At 36.2% G+C, this 15,761-nt stretch overlaps 1 protein-coding gene across 9 annotated transcripts in view; it reads left to right on the top strand.

Moving 5' to 3' along the window:
* The window catches only part of LOC136845771 (trichohyalin-like), a 576,224-nt gene that overhangs the window by 477,932 nt on the left and 82,531 nt on the right, over nt 1-15,761 (top strand). The gene's annotated exons all lie outside the window — the stretch shown is intronic.

Genomic DNA, 15,761 nt, shown 5'->3' with positions numbered 1-15,761 from the left:
GCGAAAGGGAAAAATGTAGAATTTAGGCAACTCTGCACAAAGGGTTTACAGCGTATCACATTAATAGATGTCTAAGCAAGAAATTTTTCAAGAGAAAACAGTCTTCCGCATTCTCGAAGCAACATTGTTTCATGATCCATTGCCAGTTTAGAATAAAAATAATCGTAGTCTACGCATTTTCTAAATATAGTAACTTGAGGCGTATCTCTCTCTCTCTCTCTCTCTCTCTCTCTCTCTCTCTCTCTCTCTCTCTCTCTCTCTCTCTCTCTCCATCAACCTTATTTCAATTGCCTTTCGCTGCACTCGGAGGTCAGGGGAAAACCCAACAAAAAGAACCACCCACCTGGCACATCCTTAGAGTACGTAAGACGCACTTCATACGTACCAGCATAAGAACTTGGTTAGGTGACATTTCCGTTCCTTTTGTTTTGAGACTGTAGTATTTGTTCGTTCGTTTGCGTCACAATAGTCGCCTCGTCGTATGTCAAACAGCCCTGTGCCAAATAATTTTGTGAGCTTTTCAAGCTTTTGGTTCGTTTCTTTGTGGGTGTTCTGACTTCTTAATCAGAGGTTAGAAAGTATAGTGAAAATTAGCAAAATTACTACCTGTCTCGTGATGAACAGACTATTTTGTAGCCGTACAAGAATTACGCATATGTATTACTAACATACACAATTATGCTAGGCCTCATTATTATTATTATTATTATTATTATTATTATTATTATTATTATTATTATTATTATTAATGATGTCAAATACTAATAATACTGCTAATAATAGTGCTTGAGGTAAACCGTTTAGTTAAGCACCAGGATTTCACTGTGATGTTTTTGTCATCCAAACACGTGTACTTATTCAACCTTCGTTCACGGAGTTAATACCCGGCCTTGGTATTATTTATAGCTATACTAGATGACCTAACGACATAATGTCTTTAACGCGCTGAGTAAGAGGGACGCTGAAATTATTGTACAAGAGAGAGGACAACAGATACAAGATAAACAAGTAAAAAAATGCGCCGAAGTTTCTGTATGAGACTCTCAGCCGCGGCCCATGAAGCTTTCAGACACGGCCCGGTGGTGGCCTGTGTTGTTGGCACCTATGGCGGTGCCAGACGCACGATCATGGCTAACTTTATCCTAAAACAAATAACTACTGAGGCTAGAGGGCTGCAATTTGGTATGTTTGACGATTGGCGGGTGGATGATCCACATACCAATTTGCAGCCCTCTAGCCTCTGTAGTTTTTAAGATCTGAGGGCGGAAAGAAAAAGTGCGGACGAACAGACAAATAGCCATCTCAACAGTTTTCTTTAACAGAAAAAAAAAAAAAAAAAAGGCGTGAGTTTTGCTGAAAAACTCTGCGGGTATTCACCGTCACAATTCGGTGACTTCCTTAATAAGATGCAGCCGTTGTATATGCCACCTGATTATTAGGTTTTTAGTTATATATAGGTAGCAGGATCCAAAGCTGCAAGAATAACCAATTTTGGTGCTTGTATCAATAATTATAAATAATAAACTAAGGACTTTTGGAACTGATAAACAGCTCTCAATAATGCCATATTATGAACAATATTAATCTATGCATTTCCATAAGGTAGCTATGAAATGGATAAGATTTTACAGCTACCGAGGTTTCATGAGAATTTCTTTTGTAAGTTTTTGTCGCATAAAAACAATGATAATAAAAAAAAATTACTGGACTGACTGAAACTTTCTTAAGCAGGCGCAATAGAACTCATCGCCAGGTATATTGCCAAAATAAATCATTGCAATCATTTTGAAGATTTGTGCCAAACATGCGAGAAATATTTAAGGTTTGGTTTTTGTTGGAGTCTCAGCAGAGACAGGCGACGCTTTGGGACTTTAGATGCGCTTTAACGGTCTTATTTTATTTCCTGCTTCGATCGAACATTGTTTAAGTTGTACAAGAGAAAAATATGAAAAATAGGATTGTAGATATGAGTAGCCTACTAGCAATATGATTTCAATGAGTCGTGTAGAGATTTAGCAGAAATAGCTAAAGATCGTAGTATACCTGAAACAGGTCAGGTAGCTCCAGACATATTTTTTATTTTTTTTTATTTTACAGAAATTGTCTTGAGTAAAATCTGCGGGTTTCCAATAGCTTTCATCAGATTTCCTTTGCTTACCATATAAATATTCTTGGTAATTAAAACACCGATCAAGTGGAAACCTTCTGACCTAAATAAAATAATAACCATAATCATAATACTAATAATAATATAATAATAATTTATTATTATTATTATTATCATTATTATTATTATTATTATTATTTGTGAAAAATCCGTAATGGTGTAAATGTATATTAAAGATACACTTACACTTTCACCATTGTGGATTCCTTCACCATTTTAGTGAATCATGCGATTATTATTATTATTATTATTATTATTATTATTATTATTATTATTATTATTAATGGGAAGGAGGCCAATTTCTCAACAAGATGCTAGCTATTATTATGAACTCTATATTTTTCCGATAATTCCCCCCTTTTTTTTTTAGACAAAGGGGAGCTAAAAGTTGTCGTATATTCATTCCAATCATCTAAAACCTCATGTCTGACGTCGATGTCTATAACAGCGGCGCTAATTAGCGCTGCTTGTGCTTCCTTGACGTGCTACACATTCCCATGCTTAGTCCCTCCCCAAAATAACCCGAGGGGCAGTTTTACAAACTGCATACGTACAAAAATCCTAATTTGAGCCAAACCCCATGTACGCTGCGCCCCGAGAAACAAGCCCTCGTGACACCCAGACCATTTTGGCCACCCGCAGGAGGTTCATCCGTTGCAACAGCGTAACTCCAGTCATCCTGTCAATTAAATGGTTTATGAAGGCGGTCCGCCGACTAATCACCACATAGATTCCCAGTTTTCACTGGACATGCCCACCTGCATTTGACGAAACGTTTTGAATACATTCATTTTAAATAAAGGAAACTCCTTATTATGTAACCCTTGTTGAAGACGAACTTCTGATTGAATATCTGAAGCTTATAGGTAACCTTTTTTCCCCAGAAAAAATTCACTAAAAACTCCTTGCAGCTGAAATAGCGCTTGCTTATAATGATTAGTAATAATGATAAGAAAAAATGTGTAACTCGACATTGAACGTTAATTTCACATAAGATTAAGAGTTATAAAACCTCTGAGAGATGTTTAAGTAATTGTGGTGACGTCTTGTGTGCTAGTTGCAAGCCTTGTCTTCTAAATTGTGGAAGGTATTCAGTGCCGCATTCCAGAGAAGAATGAATATTAAAATGAGTTTTAACAGTATCATTGTGTTATGGGTTTAAAAAATGACAAACATAATGACTTCAAACTGAGTGCTAGGTTACATAAATCAAAATCACTCGAATAAATTAACTTTATGTAATCTTTTACCATTCAGTGACTGTATTCCCAACTCCTCCCCCCCTCCTTCTCTCTCTCTCTCTCTCTCTCTCTCTCTCTCTCTCTCTCTCTCTCTCTCTCTCTCTCAGACAAGTGGAAATCACGTGACGAATAATTGAGGTCATTCTGAGAACAGTGCAATAGCAGGTGATTCTCCCTTTCTCCTTCCACTTCTATTGAAAAATAAGTTTTAGAGAGTATGGAATAGTAAGTGCAGTTAGTCAGAGAGAGAGAGAGAGAGAGAGAGAGAGAGAGAGAGAGAGAGAGAGAGAGAGAGAGAGAGACGTTGGTAACATTTTAAAGCGTTACTCAGATAAAAGAACATACCGTACTGCCTGAATTGCCATGTTATATTCAAAAAGTATTCAAAGAACGATTTCTACTTGAAGTACGAGAGTTTGTGCAGAACATGGAACGCCGTAGTTTAAAAAGAAATAAATAGTGACAATGTGTAAATTATAATACTTAGTAGGCGTTTGTGGACGTTGGTAACATTTTAAAGCGTTACTTAGATAAAAGAACATACCGTACTGCCTGAATTGCCATGTTATATTCAAAAGTATTCAAAGAACGATTTCTACTTGAAGTACGAATGAGTTTGTGCTTAGAGTGTTATCATTCGGAACGAAACAAACACACACATTTATATATATATATATGTGTGTGTGTGTGTGTGTGTACATATATATATACAATATATATATATATATATATATATATATATATATATATATATCTATATATATATATTTATATATATATATATAGATATAAATAATGTATTCTCTATCTTAGACAATGATACTAATAGTAATATGAATACTATTCATGGTACATTAACCAACTTTCTTCATTCCGCAAAAGGTAAATTAGTTAAATATTTTATTTTAGCAAATGAAGTTTTGATTAAATTCATGAAAGGTTTCCAGTATCCTTTAAATGTATTGCTCTCTCTCTCTCTCTCTCTCTCTCTCTCTCTCTCTCTCTCTCTCTCTCTCTCTCTCTCTCTAGTCATTGAACATAAAGACACATTACAGAAAGCTTTTCCTCAAACTTGTGTCGGAAACGAGGGGAAGGGCAATTCTAAGGGGCAGGGGTTGGGAACGGTGTGGGGATAATTAGGCACTGAGACAAGTAGAGAACCAAGTTGGTATTCCGCCAGTTGAAAGGAGTAGCGAGTTTGGAAGTTGGTATTAGTTAGTTTGCGAAATAGGAGATTCCTGCCTGTCACAGCTAAGGTCTTCTTCTTTTCTTTCAGAAGATTTAAATGTATGTTTCAATGGATTCATATTTTAACGATATCTTTCTAGTTTGGACATTGTGGACAAGTTTTGAGTTACGCTAAAATTAATCAAATAATTTATGATGAACAATCTATGCAGTCCTTTCCAGTACCTCCCCCATCCTCCTGCCCCACCAAATTATCCTGCACTTTTCCAGCCTCTCTCCATTCTCCGCACATGCCCGCATCATCTCAAACCACTGGTCCATATCTATGAAGAAAACTTACACTATAGCATCTGCTGCTTTGCATATTTTTTTTAGGAGGCTACTGACGGCATTATTCCTCCCTGTCTTGTAATAACTTTAGCGTGATCTCAGGTGTTTAGACCCTTGCATTGCTGAATTTTCTTTGTTTCCTTCTCCTCTTACTTCCTAAAGCATGTGATGTTTGCAGCCCGTGAGTTTTCAATATTTGGCTTTACACTTTTGCTGTTTACGCCTTTTTTTTTACCATTTCAGTCTCTGTTGCTAGGGCAAAGATGCACAAATAATTCATCTCGTAGCTGCTATCCTTTTTGTTCTACACTTCATTTTTAGAGAGAAGAATTGAGTCATTATTCCATCAGTGACTCATTAGTGACTCATTAATCTGGCTCTCATAGTCACTCCTCATCTGTTCCTTTCGCAGAGTTGCTACGTCTTTCCTTGTTTTACCAGTTCTGCGATTCGCCTCTCATTAGTCGCAAAAGAGCAAGACCACGTGATATTCCGAGAAGACAAACATGTGGTTGGGCAGTCATATTTGCGAAGTTGGCGTTAAATTTAGACGCTGGGTTGAAGTTCAATGGCATGATTCGGTGGGGAGGGGGAGGGAGGGAGGGCGGGAAGATTTCAAGGTGGAGGGGGTTACTGTGAAGGGAAGTAATATGTGTCGCTCTCCTGATCTTTGCCAAGATTTCCGAGTTTGGTGCTTACATACAGAAGACAGATTTCTTTGTCTTGTGGACCACGAAGACAAGGTCTGCTCGATGTCTATTTTAAAGAGAGAGAGAGAGAGAGAGAGAGAAAGAGAGAGAGAGAGGGGGGTTCAATACACTTCTACTTAGGACTATAAGAGTTATCACGAAACCAATCTCCTGCGATGTCCATTGCTGAGACAAACAAACAGACCGCTCATTTCAACACACTGCGTAGCAGAGATAGATAAGAAACGAAATAGAAATTTACGGGAATAGCTCCATATCATCAGCAATAAGAAAGAGATGACCTAAGTGGAGGTATATTCCCAGAGGGAAAGTCAAAATGAAAAATGAAACTTTTCCAAGAGATTTAATTAGAGAGTTGATATCGAAACATCTTTCGGAATTAAGCTGGAATTACTTGGAATCCTCTGTTAATTAAACTGGAATCTCAAATTGGGATGAAAGGAAGAGTGTATTGAAGTAGGGTTCTATAATCTCACTGTATATCTTTCTGTAGCAAGTGATGTGAATATCATAGATCGTTTTGCTATTTGTATTGGCAAAGTGCTATGGAATATAAAATTTATTAATGAAATATGATTTTTACTACAGGTAGTAAGATTTGTCAAGCAAAGGCTGTTACTAGTTTTGACAAATACGAGGGAATCAAGATAAACAATTGGAATGGCAAACAAATAAAATCTGACACGCACACACTCCTGCACACACGCACACACACACAGACACACTTACAATTTACTGCTCACATTCAGCCATATATGTACTCGTAACATCTAAAATGAAACTCTATGAAGACTTTCATTTAATGCTGGGTTCAAGCGGATGAGAAACTCTATCCGCTATCCAACGACAATGGAAAACGACTGTTGCATTTTCCTAATATATGCATGCATACTAGTTTTCCTATATGCTAACTGCTCTTTTGATAATGGCCCTATGTTATATTCGCTATTTACTATAGCTTCTGAAGCAGACACCCCCGAGATGTATTGCCTTCTGCATGTAGACATAAACCTTCAAATAGCCTCCTATTAGCCAGCAACAACAAAGATAAAGATGAAAGAATGCATACGTGATAAACGAGTACAGAGTGAAACTGGGAAAATATTGACAACAAAGAGAAATGACTAATTGATAATAGCAAAATTCTCCCACAAATTGAGTCTCTCAAAAGTCTTCCATAATGAATCACGTGTGTTTATTCATATTGAAATTGACGTTTCACGGACTCATTACGTTCAATCTATCAAAATCCGTGACATAAGAATAGCCCACTTTGCCATCGATTTGTTGTTATAAACTCTGACCTTTCGGTGAATAGTGTAGTCCTAGCCAATGAAGGTATTAGAGTGACGTAATGAAGCAGCTGTAGTGGATTGTAGGAGATTAAGTGGATTTACGTCTCTTTTTAACGTGTGGATGTTTATGCCATGGTCAGCAAGCGGGAAAATGTTCAAATCTGAATTGTGTGGTGGAGAGGATCACTGTATAATGCGCATTATCCCTAATGTGTTTGAACATGTACTCTACACACCTTTATATATATATATATATATATATATATATATATATATATATATATATATATATATATATATATATATATATATAAAATAAATAAATATATGCACATATAGATACATATACATATATGCGCTTATATATGTATATATACAGACATTTTAAATGATTGATGTTACAAAACGTTGGATACTGTGCACAGGTGAAATCCTTTGTTACATCCCACATATTAATTAATATAGAAAAACTGAATGTGTCTGACACCATAAAGCCGCTAAATCGAATTGCAAGTAACCTTCGGGGAAATTAGTGGTCGCCCGACATGAAGTATGAAGCAATGTCATTGTGGGAATTGTCTTGCGTTATCGGCTTGATCATTTTCCTAATGTACTCAGTGAGCGATTCTAATGATATTCAGTCGTTTTCATTGTGCATTTGTGACTTCGTTATACACACTTAATTCGTAAGAGGGAGTCTAAGATTGACTCTAGAGACAAACCTGAGTCTAATGCTCTGCAGTGAGTTTTTCCATTGGACGAATAATCTGGGTAGGTTTGCAACTCGTGTATAAATCTAGTGTATCTCATGCATACAAAAGTGTATATTAAGAGACTGAGGATGCATAAACCCACAACCTTAATCTGTTGAACACTATAAAAATTGTTGCAAGAGTAAACCCAAGCCAATAGATTAAATGGTAAAAGGCTGTTTTTGTAAGCAACACACTCACAAACACGACCACCTTGAAAATTGACTTTTTCGTGACCTTGGTGGCTTAGTTTCCTTTGGATTTCATTATGTAGTGGGGTGGACCATAGTTTGAGCCCAACTCAAGGCTTGGCAGATTTCATTGGCAACGTGACTTTATTGACCTCGTGAGTTAGGGATGTGGGATTTAGGGGCACCATGTGTCAGCCTACTGAGTTATCCCCTGCCACTGCCTGGCTCTCCCTTGTCCTAGCTTAGATCATAATGTGAATGTCTTCGGTCTCTAGGACATTGTGCGACTGCGAAATAACCTTTGCAGCCCCTGAAAGGCCTTTAAACCTTTAAAAAGTCTACCGCTTCACTAAGCCATCTACAAAGCCAAAATCAGATGTTCTCATGACTATACAAGAAGAGATTTAATTTAAGAAGGTACAGTTATGTATATATGAGATCGTACATTATATGTACTGTTGACTAAAACTCCAATCTGATGTCTTAGGCACTGTCTAAGGGAATACAAACAATTAGTTTCCATGCCAAATTATTACAATTTCCGAGACAGGTAATGGCCATCTAAAAATGGCTGCCATGGAGTTTGAAGTAACTAGGGAATAATATTTTTCTGACCCATGTGATGCATTCATGCAATTTTCCTGCTTATATCGTTATCTTAAATATATCTGCTGTCTTCTTCACCACAAAGTAATTGCTTTCTACCTTTCAAGGCAAGGAGCACTGAATTGGAAACAAGGCTCCCATACAGAATCGTTTGCTTGCCTAATGACTAATTCGTCTAATGACTTCATTCAAGTCGACTGAGACTTAGACAGTACTAAAGAACATTTCCAATCCTTTCAGGTATTAAGAAAAAGAAACAGCCACACAAATGTTTCTTTGATATTCCATTTTTTTCTGGAACATTACGCCTCACTTGAATGTATGTCATTCCGTTTTAATAATGGAATTTCTTTCCATAAAAATATCATCAGTAAAATGATTTGTAATGCACGAATCTTCACGAATTGTATAATTAGCTGTGAGTTCTAAAGGGAAATACTCTAAAACGGTGAACAGATTGAATGAAGCAGCGCAGAGGTTTGACTAGTTTATTTTCATGTCAATCACCTTTACATGGTATTACGCTCTTTCCAAATTTAGACGACATCCATCTGTCACCATGGCAACTACTTGCATTGTATGTATTCCTTTGTATAGCTTCTAACATTCGTTCATCTTAATGGAGAAACACCATTAGCAAATGATTGATTGGTTATTATCTTTAAGAAAGCTTGGGGACATACTTCCTTTAGTACTTTTAAGTTTGCTTAAATAACTTTAATGGTCGTTAATGGCAAATACACTTCAGCACAGTGTTATAGGGATCAGAATCCACGGTAAGTTTATGAACTTGTGAGCTGTTGGATATTCTTTTGCGTGCAAAGATGTTTACCTCTCTCTCTCTCTCTCTCTCTCTCTCTCTCTCTCTCTCTCTCTCTCTCTCTCTCTCTCTCTCATATAAAGAAGACACCCATTTTTCAAGTTATAAACATGGTCGGGCGAATACATCTTCATGATAAGTTTTTTGCTTCATTGCAATCAGTAAGCCATTAGAGGGACGAAAGGGAGGCATTTCATACTTGATTTAGACTTACTTCGCATTTTTAGGACCAAAGTTTTGACGAAGTTTCTTAATGGGAACTAAATCAGTTTATCTGGACGTTTTTATGCCAAGGAAAAATGACTATATTTTCCCTTCTCATTTTTGTCCCAAACTTTTCTCATATTTTAATTTTGTTTTACGATTCCATCAGTTTTATTCGATTCTAGTATATATACTCTCAGAATTCTTTGGTTGAAAATGGACAGAACAAAAATAAAGTTTATTTTATTTCGAGCTTATGGGAACAAATGCACCTTTTATTTTGATAAGCAGAAACGATAATAGTATTTTAGTGTATGTTTATGTGATGGTTAATTTACAGAGGAGCAAAATTCATACCGCTATTGATTAGTTCATAAATGTTTTGAACTTAAAAGCAATGTGTTGATGAGATCGTTCACAGCTGATATTACACAATATAGTGGTTTTTGAATCTCCGTGGGTTCTTTACATTGTGAAACTATGAAGCATACCACATCATATCTTCATTATTTTTACTCCCATGAGTGTGTTGTTTATATTCGTATGTTTTTATGTAACTATATATGAGAATGAAGAATTATTTTATAATAAAATGATTCATGTCAATGTATCGGCTTGTCATGGAAACTACACTGAGTATGGGAGAAGCTGAAACACTTAGAAAAAGGTAAACCCAACTTGCGAAACAAAACAGCAGACACGACTTCGTGGCAAACAGTATGGCTGCAATAATGGGTATCTGATAGCGATCCATTTACCCTTCTCCCCATTCCTTTTCATCCCGGCTTCCAGTTTTAAAGACACTGGAGAAGGCATTCCATCACCACCGCATCGCTGCTCTTGAAAGCGGCAAGAGATGTTGGAATAAGCTCTTTTTAATGACTCAGACGCTTCTGTGGAAGAAAAGTTGAAAGGAGATGTGTGTCTGAGTTTCAAGAGAGGGAGAGAGAGTGAAGGGAGGTGAGAAAGAGATCGTATGGATTTTTGAACTCCTGGAATTGATGTATACAACGACGGAAATGTCACTCAGTGATGGATTGAGTGGCTACCTCATAAATTGGCTGAGGCCAACACAAGTCGAACCCTCTTCTCAGCTGAAAGTTTCGTCCTCACTTTCTCTGTATTTATTAACATTCCTTTGCTATATCCTGCCAAACGTTATTGATACCAGCTCGTCATTTAAGACTTCGTGTTCTTTAACGACTTCTTCTGGCCATTCTCCAATTCAGGAAATATGTTTCTGATCAAGGAGCAATATTTGTGTACTGGTACGAAACAAACTAAAACGATGCGAAAACTTTCACATAGAAAACTAAAGTTATAATTGTAACGACGAAAGAGAAAAAAAAATAATGAAGGGAGTCGCTGGGAGGACCAAATTGGGATCAAAAGGAGGCCATCCAAAAATAAGTAAGGATGACGATGGATTATGGTAATGTCATTTGATGCTAGCTGTTGTAAAGTAGTGGACGATATGAATGCTGTGGGATACTGACGATTACAGCGAGTTTCAACACCTACTTAAATTTTCTCGTGACCGCATCGATTTTTTAATTTTTATACCTTTAGTGCAAGGACGCAATTAAAGCCACAGGTTCTCGACTATGGTGTTTTCGTTAATTTATTTATAGTCACGTTGTTAAAGCAGTTAACCTATTGTTGCTTTAGATGTTGTTTTTATAGTTGAAGTCATTATCTTATAAAATAAATATCAGTGCCAGCTTGTACAGAATTTCAGAAACTGTCAGCCCTGAGTAAGTGCAGAGTTTATGTTATCACTAGATGATCTTGCCCAGTTTCTTTCTTTTATCGAACTTCTTTTATTGTTCATAACTTTTGTACTAAATTTCTATTTATTTTTTGCATTTTGATGGTTCCTAAAAATGAAAATAGCTATACATTCTACTGCGAAGTAAGTTACGATTAAAATGGCTCAAAAAAATAAAATAAAATAAACACAGATGGATGTCAAGACACAATTTCATTAATTATTTTATGGCTTTAATGCAGAATTTTGACGAACTTAGAGTTGAACAGTATCCCACCAATAAAGAAGAAGCAATTTATTCCCGTCATTGGTTTTTGGCACGCCCATTGCAAGAGGTCCATTTCAATCCGCTAAATGCCTTAAGTTTCTAACTAGGTTATACGCCTTTCCACGAACTCTAAGAAATGTAATAGCTCCATAATTGGTGTAATGGCTATAATGAAGGTACCACAATTATTACTCTCTCACTCCATTTAGAACCCTACATGCAATACTGAAAAACTTGCGAAAACTTCTACAACCAAGCTGCAGCATCTCATTTGCAAACACACACACACACACATAATATACACCCACGAACAAGTGATGTTGAGAAGCAAAGTACCACATGGAGGATGCAGACAGGTTCCTTCTCAATCGGTTTAGACATCTTGCCTTAGCCAATTCATGCCTTGAGATTCATTCTCCCCGTGCCACTTCGCATATATATATATATATGTATATATATGTATATGTATATATATATATATATATATATATATATATATATATATATATATATATATATATAATAATGTGTGTGTGCGAAAGTGGCACAGGGAGAATGAATCTCAAGGCATGAATTGACTAAGGCAAGATGTCTAAACTGATTGAGAAGGAACCTGTCTGCATCCTCCATGTGGTACTTTTGCTTCTCAACATCACTTGTTCGTGGTGCTATATAAAATATATATATATATATATATATATATATATATATATATATATATATATATATATATATATATATATATATATATATATATATATATATTCAAAGCAGTCATAAATGTAAGTGTTCCGTTTTCATTCCAGTTGAGAAAATAAAAATGTACGGCGAAATACGAGCCCCATTAATTGGTATTACGTAAATTTGCTTGACAGATCCGCAATTGCAACAGTTCTCAATTGCTACTGTTTAATTTACTTTTATGGAGTTGGACGAAAAAGGTAGAACTCGGATAATAAATAGTATGGAGTGCATAACTCCCAGGAGGGCATTACGATTCAGGGTCGTGAATCAAGGCAGATAAATCAGATGCGCCGACACACAAATGCAAGGAATGTTCGTTCCTTGGCGAAGTAAGAGTGATTTGTTTCTCCTTCATGTGATTTAAGGGAGGTTCCTTTGGTAAAGAGAAGTTATGCAGGGCAGAAAGGTGGTGTATATGTGTCTTCGAAAACTGGAAGGAGATGAAGTTGGGCGCCCTCAAAAACCCAGGGATATTTTCATTTTTAAAATAATCCACCACTTACCAAGATATATTAAATCATTCAAAACTGTGCCTCCATATTTGTCAAATCATAATTTTCAAACGAATAAATTGATTTGATTGTCCATACTGTACCTAACAATAACAACGTTTAGGAAGCTTTGAGTCGTAAACACGGAAAGGGCTACCTATATTTTGAACTGCACAGGTCAAAGCTGACATGGTCACGCAAAAAAAAGGTAAAAATCATAGGTTACATTTGCTTTTGGTGAAGCTCTGACATGAACTTTCAAAAGGGAAATCATTATATATGATAAAATACTGCGAGATCTAATTTTAACATACAAAAGGACTTATCACTTAGAACACTTTTTGTTGCATCTGCATAATGTCCTGTCTGCATGAAAAGTAAAATGGGCTTAATTATTCATAATTGGATAATTAAATTTAGCAATTTCTGACGCAAAACAGAAATGAATTTAATTACTCTTAACTGTATTTAGCGAATCAGATATCAAAGTGGTGTTCATCATAAAAATAATATGTTTGGCATGGCAAGATAACCAACCTGTGGAAAGGACTTGTGTTGATTTGCTTATAATAGTATTTGGTATGCTTTGATTGCAATGGCTTTCACTGCTGATGATCATATGTTACAAGGTCCAATATCAACACCCAAAAAAACATTTATAATTGCATTTTGGTAAAGAGTGATACGTATGAATGCAGAGAGATTATTTTGTTTTTTGAATAACAGCGTATGCCAAAATCTAATATTAACACAGAACGTTCTAATTTTCGTCGTAATCGTACTTTGCAAACACTGATAACGTTTACAGGAAAATTGACTTTCAGCCTTCATGATATTCACAGTTAAAATTATTTTCTTCGATAGTTGATAAGATCTGATAACAATTTCAGATAATTGTCATGTAATCCACACAGGTACAGAATTTAACAAAATAGCGTTAAAGAACTAGGAAAGAAATTGCTTAGTGTCTAATTTTTTTACAAATATGTTTAGCAAGAACTGATAGATATACATATAAAGATCATCGTTATTCTTAATTTAAAAGGAAAATTATTTTACCACAATTAAAGAACGATTTTTTTTAATAATTACAGAGTTATGGCATTATTACATTAAAACACTGTATTTGTTAAGATGCGAGTATGATATCAACACGCAGACTACGTTTAACACTCAAATGACTATTTAATAAAAACGATATGAAGTCAAAGCATAGATTCTTATTATTCAGAATTGTAATTGTCAATACTTCGTTTCAATATAAAAATTGCTTTCTTTGTTCACGCATGAATTGGACAAAATTTTATATGAATGCTTAATAGAACTTCTATTATTTTCGACAAAGGAAAAGGACTTTTATTATACATAACTATTGTACAAGAATTTTTTTTTCATTGTTTTCCATTTTTAGTTTTCTGCAAAAGAAAACTATTGTGCCGGCTTTGTCTGTCCGTCCGCACTTTTTCTGTCCGCCCTCAATTCTTAAAAACTACTGAGGCTAGAGGGCTGCAGATTATGTTGATCATTCACCCTCCAATCATTAAACATACCAAATTGCAGCCCTCTAGCCTCAATAGTCTTTATTTTATTTAAGGTTACAGTTAGCCATAATCGTGCGTCTGGCAACAATATAGGACAGGACACCATCCGGCCGTGGTTAAGGTTCCATGGGCCGCGGCTCATACAGCATGATACCGAGACCACCGAAAGATAGATCTATTTTCGTTGGCCTTGATTATGCGCTGTAGCGGCTGTACAGAAAACTCGATTGCGCCGAAGAAACTTCGGTGCATTATTTTATTTGCTAGAAATGAAACCAAAACAGAGAAATGACTTTCATAAATTATCTGCTAAGCAGATAATTTGTGAAACATCAGACCTAGTAATGTCAGCGCTCTAAAATGACGAAGACTTCTCGATATTGCTAAAATGTTGAGATGGGAGAGGTGTTATCATCTGATAATTCCTTCGGGGAATTTTTTGAGAGAAAAGTATGTATTTTATGAGGGTGTTACTCTTTTATGTTATAAAGAAAGCATTTTTACTTTCATCATTCTCCACACAGTCGATCATATTAGACTTTCTTATCGGAGAGAATATGTAAACTGACGATTAACGAAATTTTCAACATTTCTCTTTGTTCATCTTGAGAACAAATATTTTGAAATTCTCTCTTAAGAGGATTTCCTAAGCCTTTTTTTTATAAGTAATCTTCATACTGGCCGATTTTATGATCCCAGCAACGTCTATTAACCTTGATGACATTATGTTTAGCCTCTCAAGACTCAGGGTGAAACTGGGGCTGCATGATTATCATCGTCATCCAAACATCTTTGGCTAGATTGGTTCTTAACGAGGTTTGATGTACTCATTAAGAGACCTTCATTGGCTCACGGGTGAAAAGGAGATGGCGGAGAAGGAAGGCCAAACATAATCACGAAAATATTAGTTAAGAAAGATGTTAAGCTTTAAACAGATAAGATAATATTTACTTATACGTGGTTGAGAGAGAGAGAGAGAGAGAGAGAGAGAGAGAGAGAGAGCGAGCCAGTCACATGCTTGTATGTGAAGTTGGCTCTATGGTTACCTCACAAGGAGACAAAGACGCACAGGAACACATAAAAAAGAGGCTGCGGAAGGTTGTCGGGGGATGGGCAACAGGGAGATTGAGAGGCGTTAGGGTTCCCCCGCCTTTCTTTCTCCTATCAGGTTATAGACAATGTGGGTGCATTCGTTGGATGCTTAGCAGCATTTGTCGTAAACAATGGGAACTAAAAGAACTTTCAGATTAAAATTTTGGAGGAATGATGCGGGAAACAATGTCGACATGTTATTAGCAGTCCTCTCTCTCTCTTCTCTCTCTCTCTCTCTCTCTCTCTCTCTCTCTCTCTCTCTCTCTCTCTCTCTCTCAAGGTAAAGTCACGTAGACAGGTGCGAGTGAAACTATTACCTTTCTCGTGGCCAGCGCCAGCCAAACACGAGACAT

Source organism: Macrobrachium rosenbergii, chromosome 14 (genome assembly GCF_040412425.1).
Source record: "Macrobrachium rosenbergii isolate ZJJX-2024 chromosome 14, ASM4041242v1, whole genome shotgun sequence".
NCBI lineage: Eukaryota > Metazoa > Arthropoda > Malacostraca > Decapoda > Palaemonidae > Macrobrachium > Macrobrachium rosenbergii.
The sequence above is the reverse complement of the archived record's forward strand: the minus strand, read 5'-3'. Positions and strand labels throughout refer to the sequence as shown.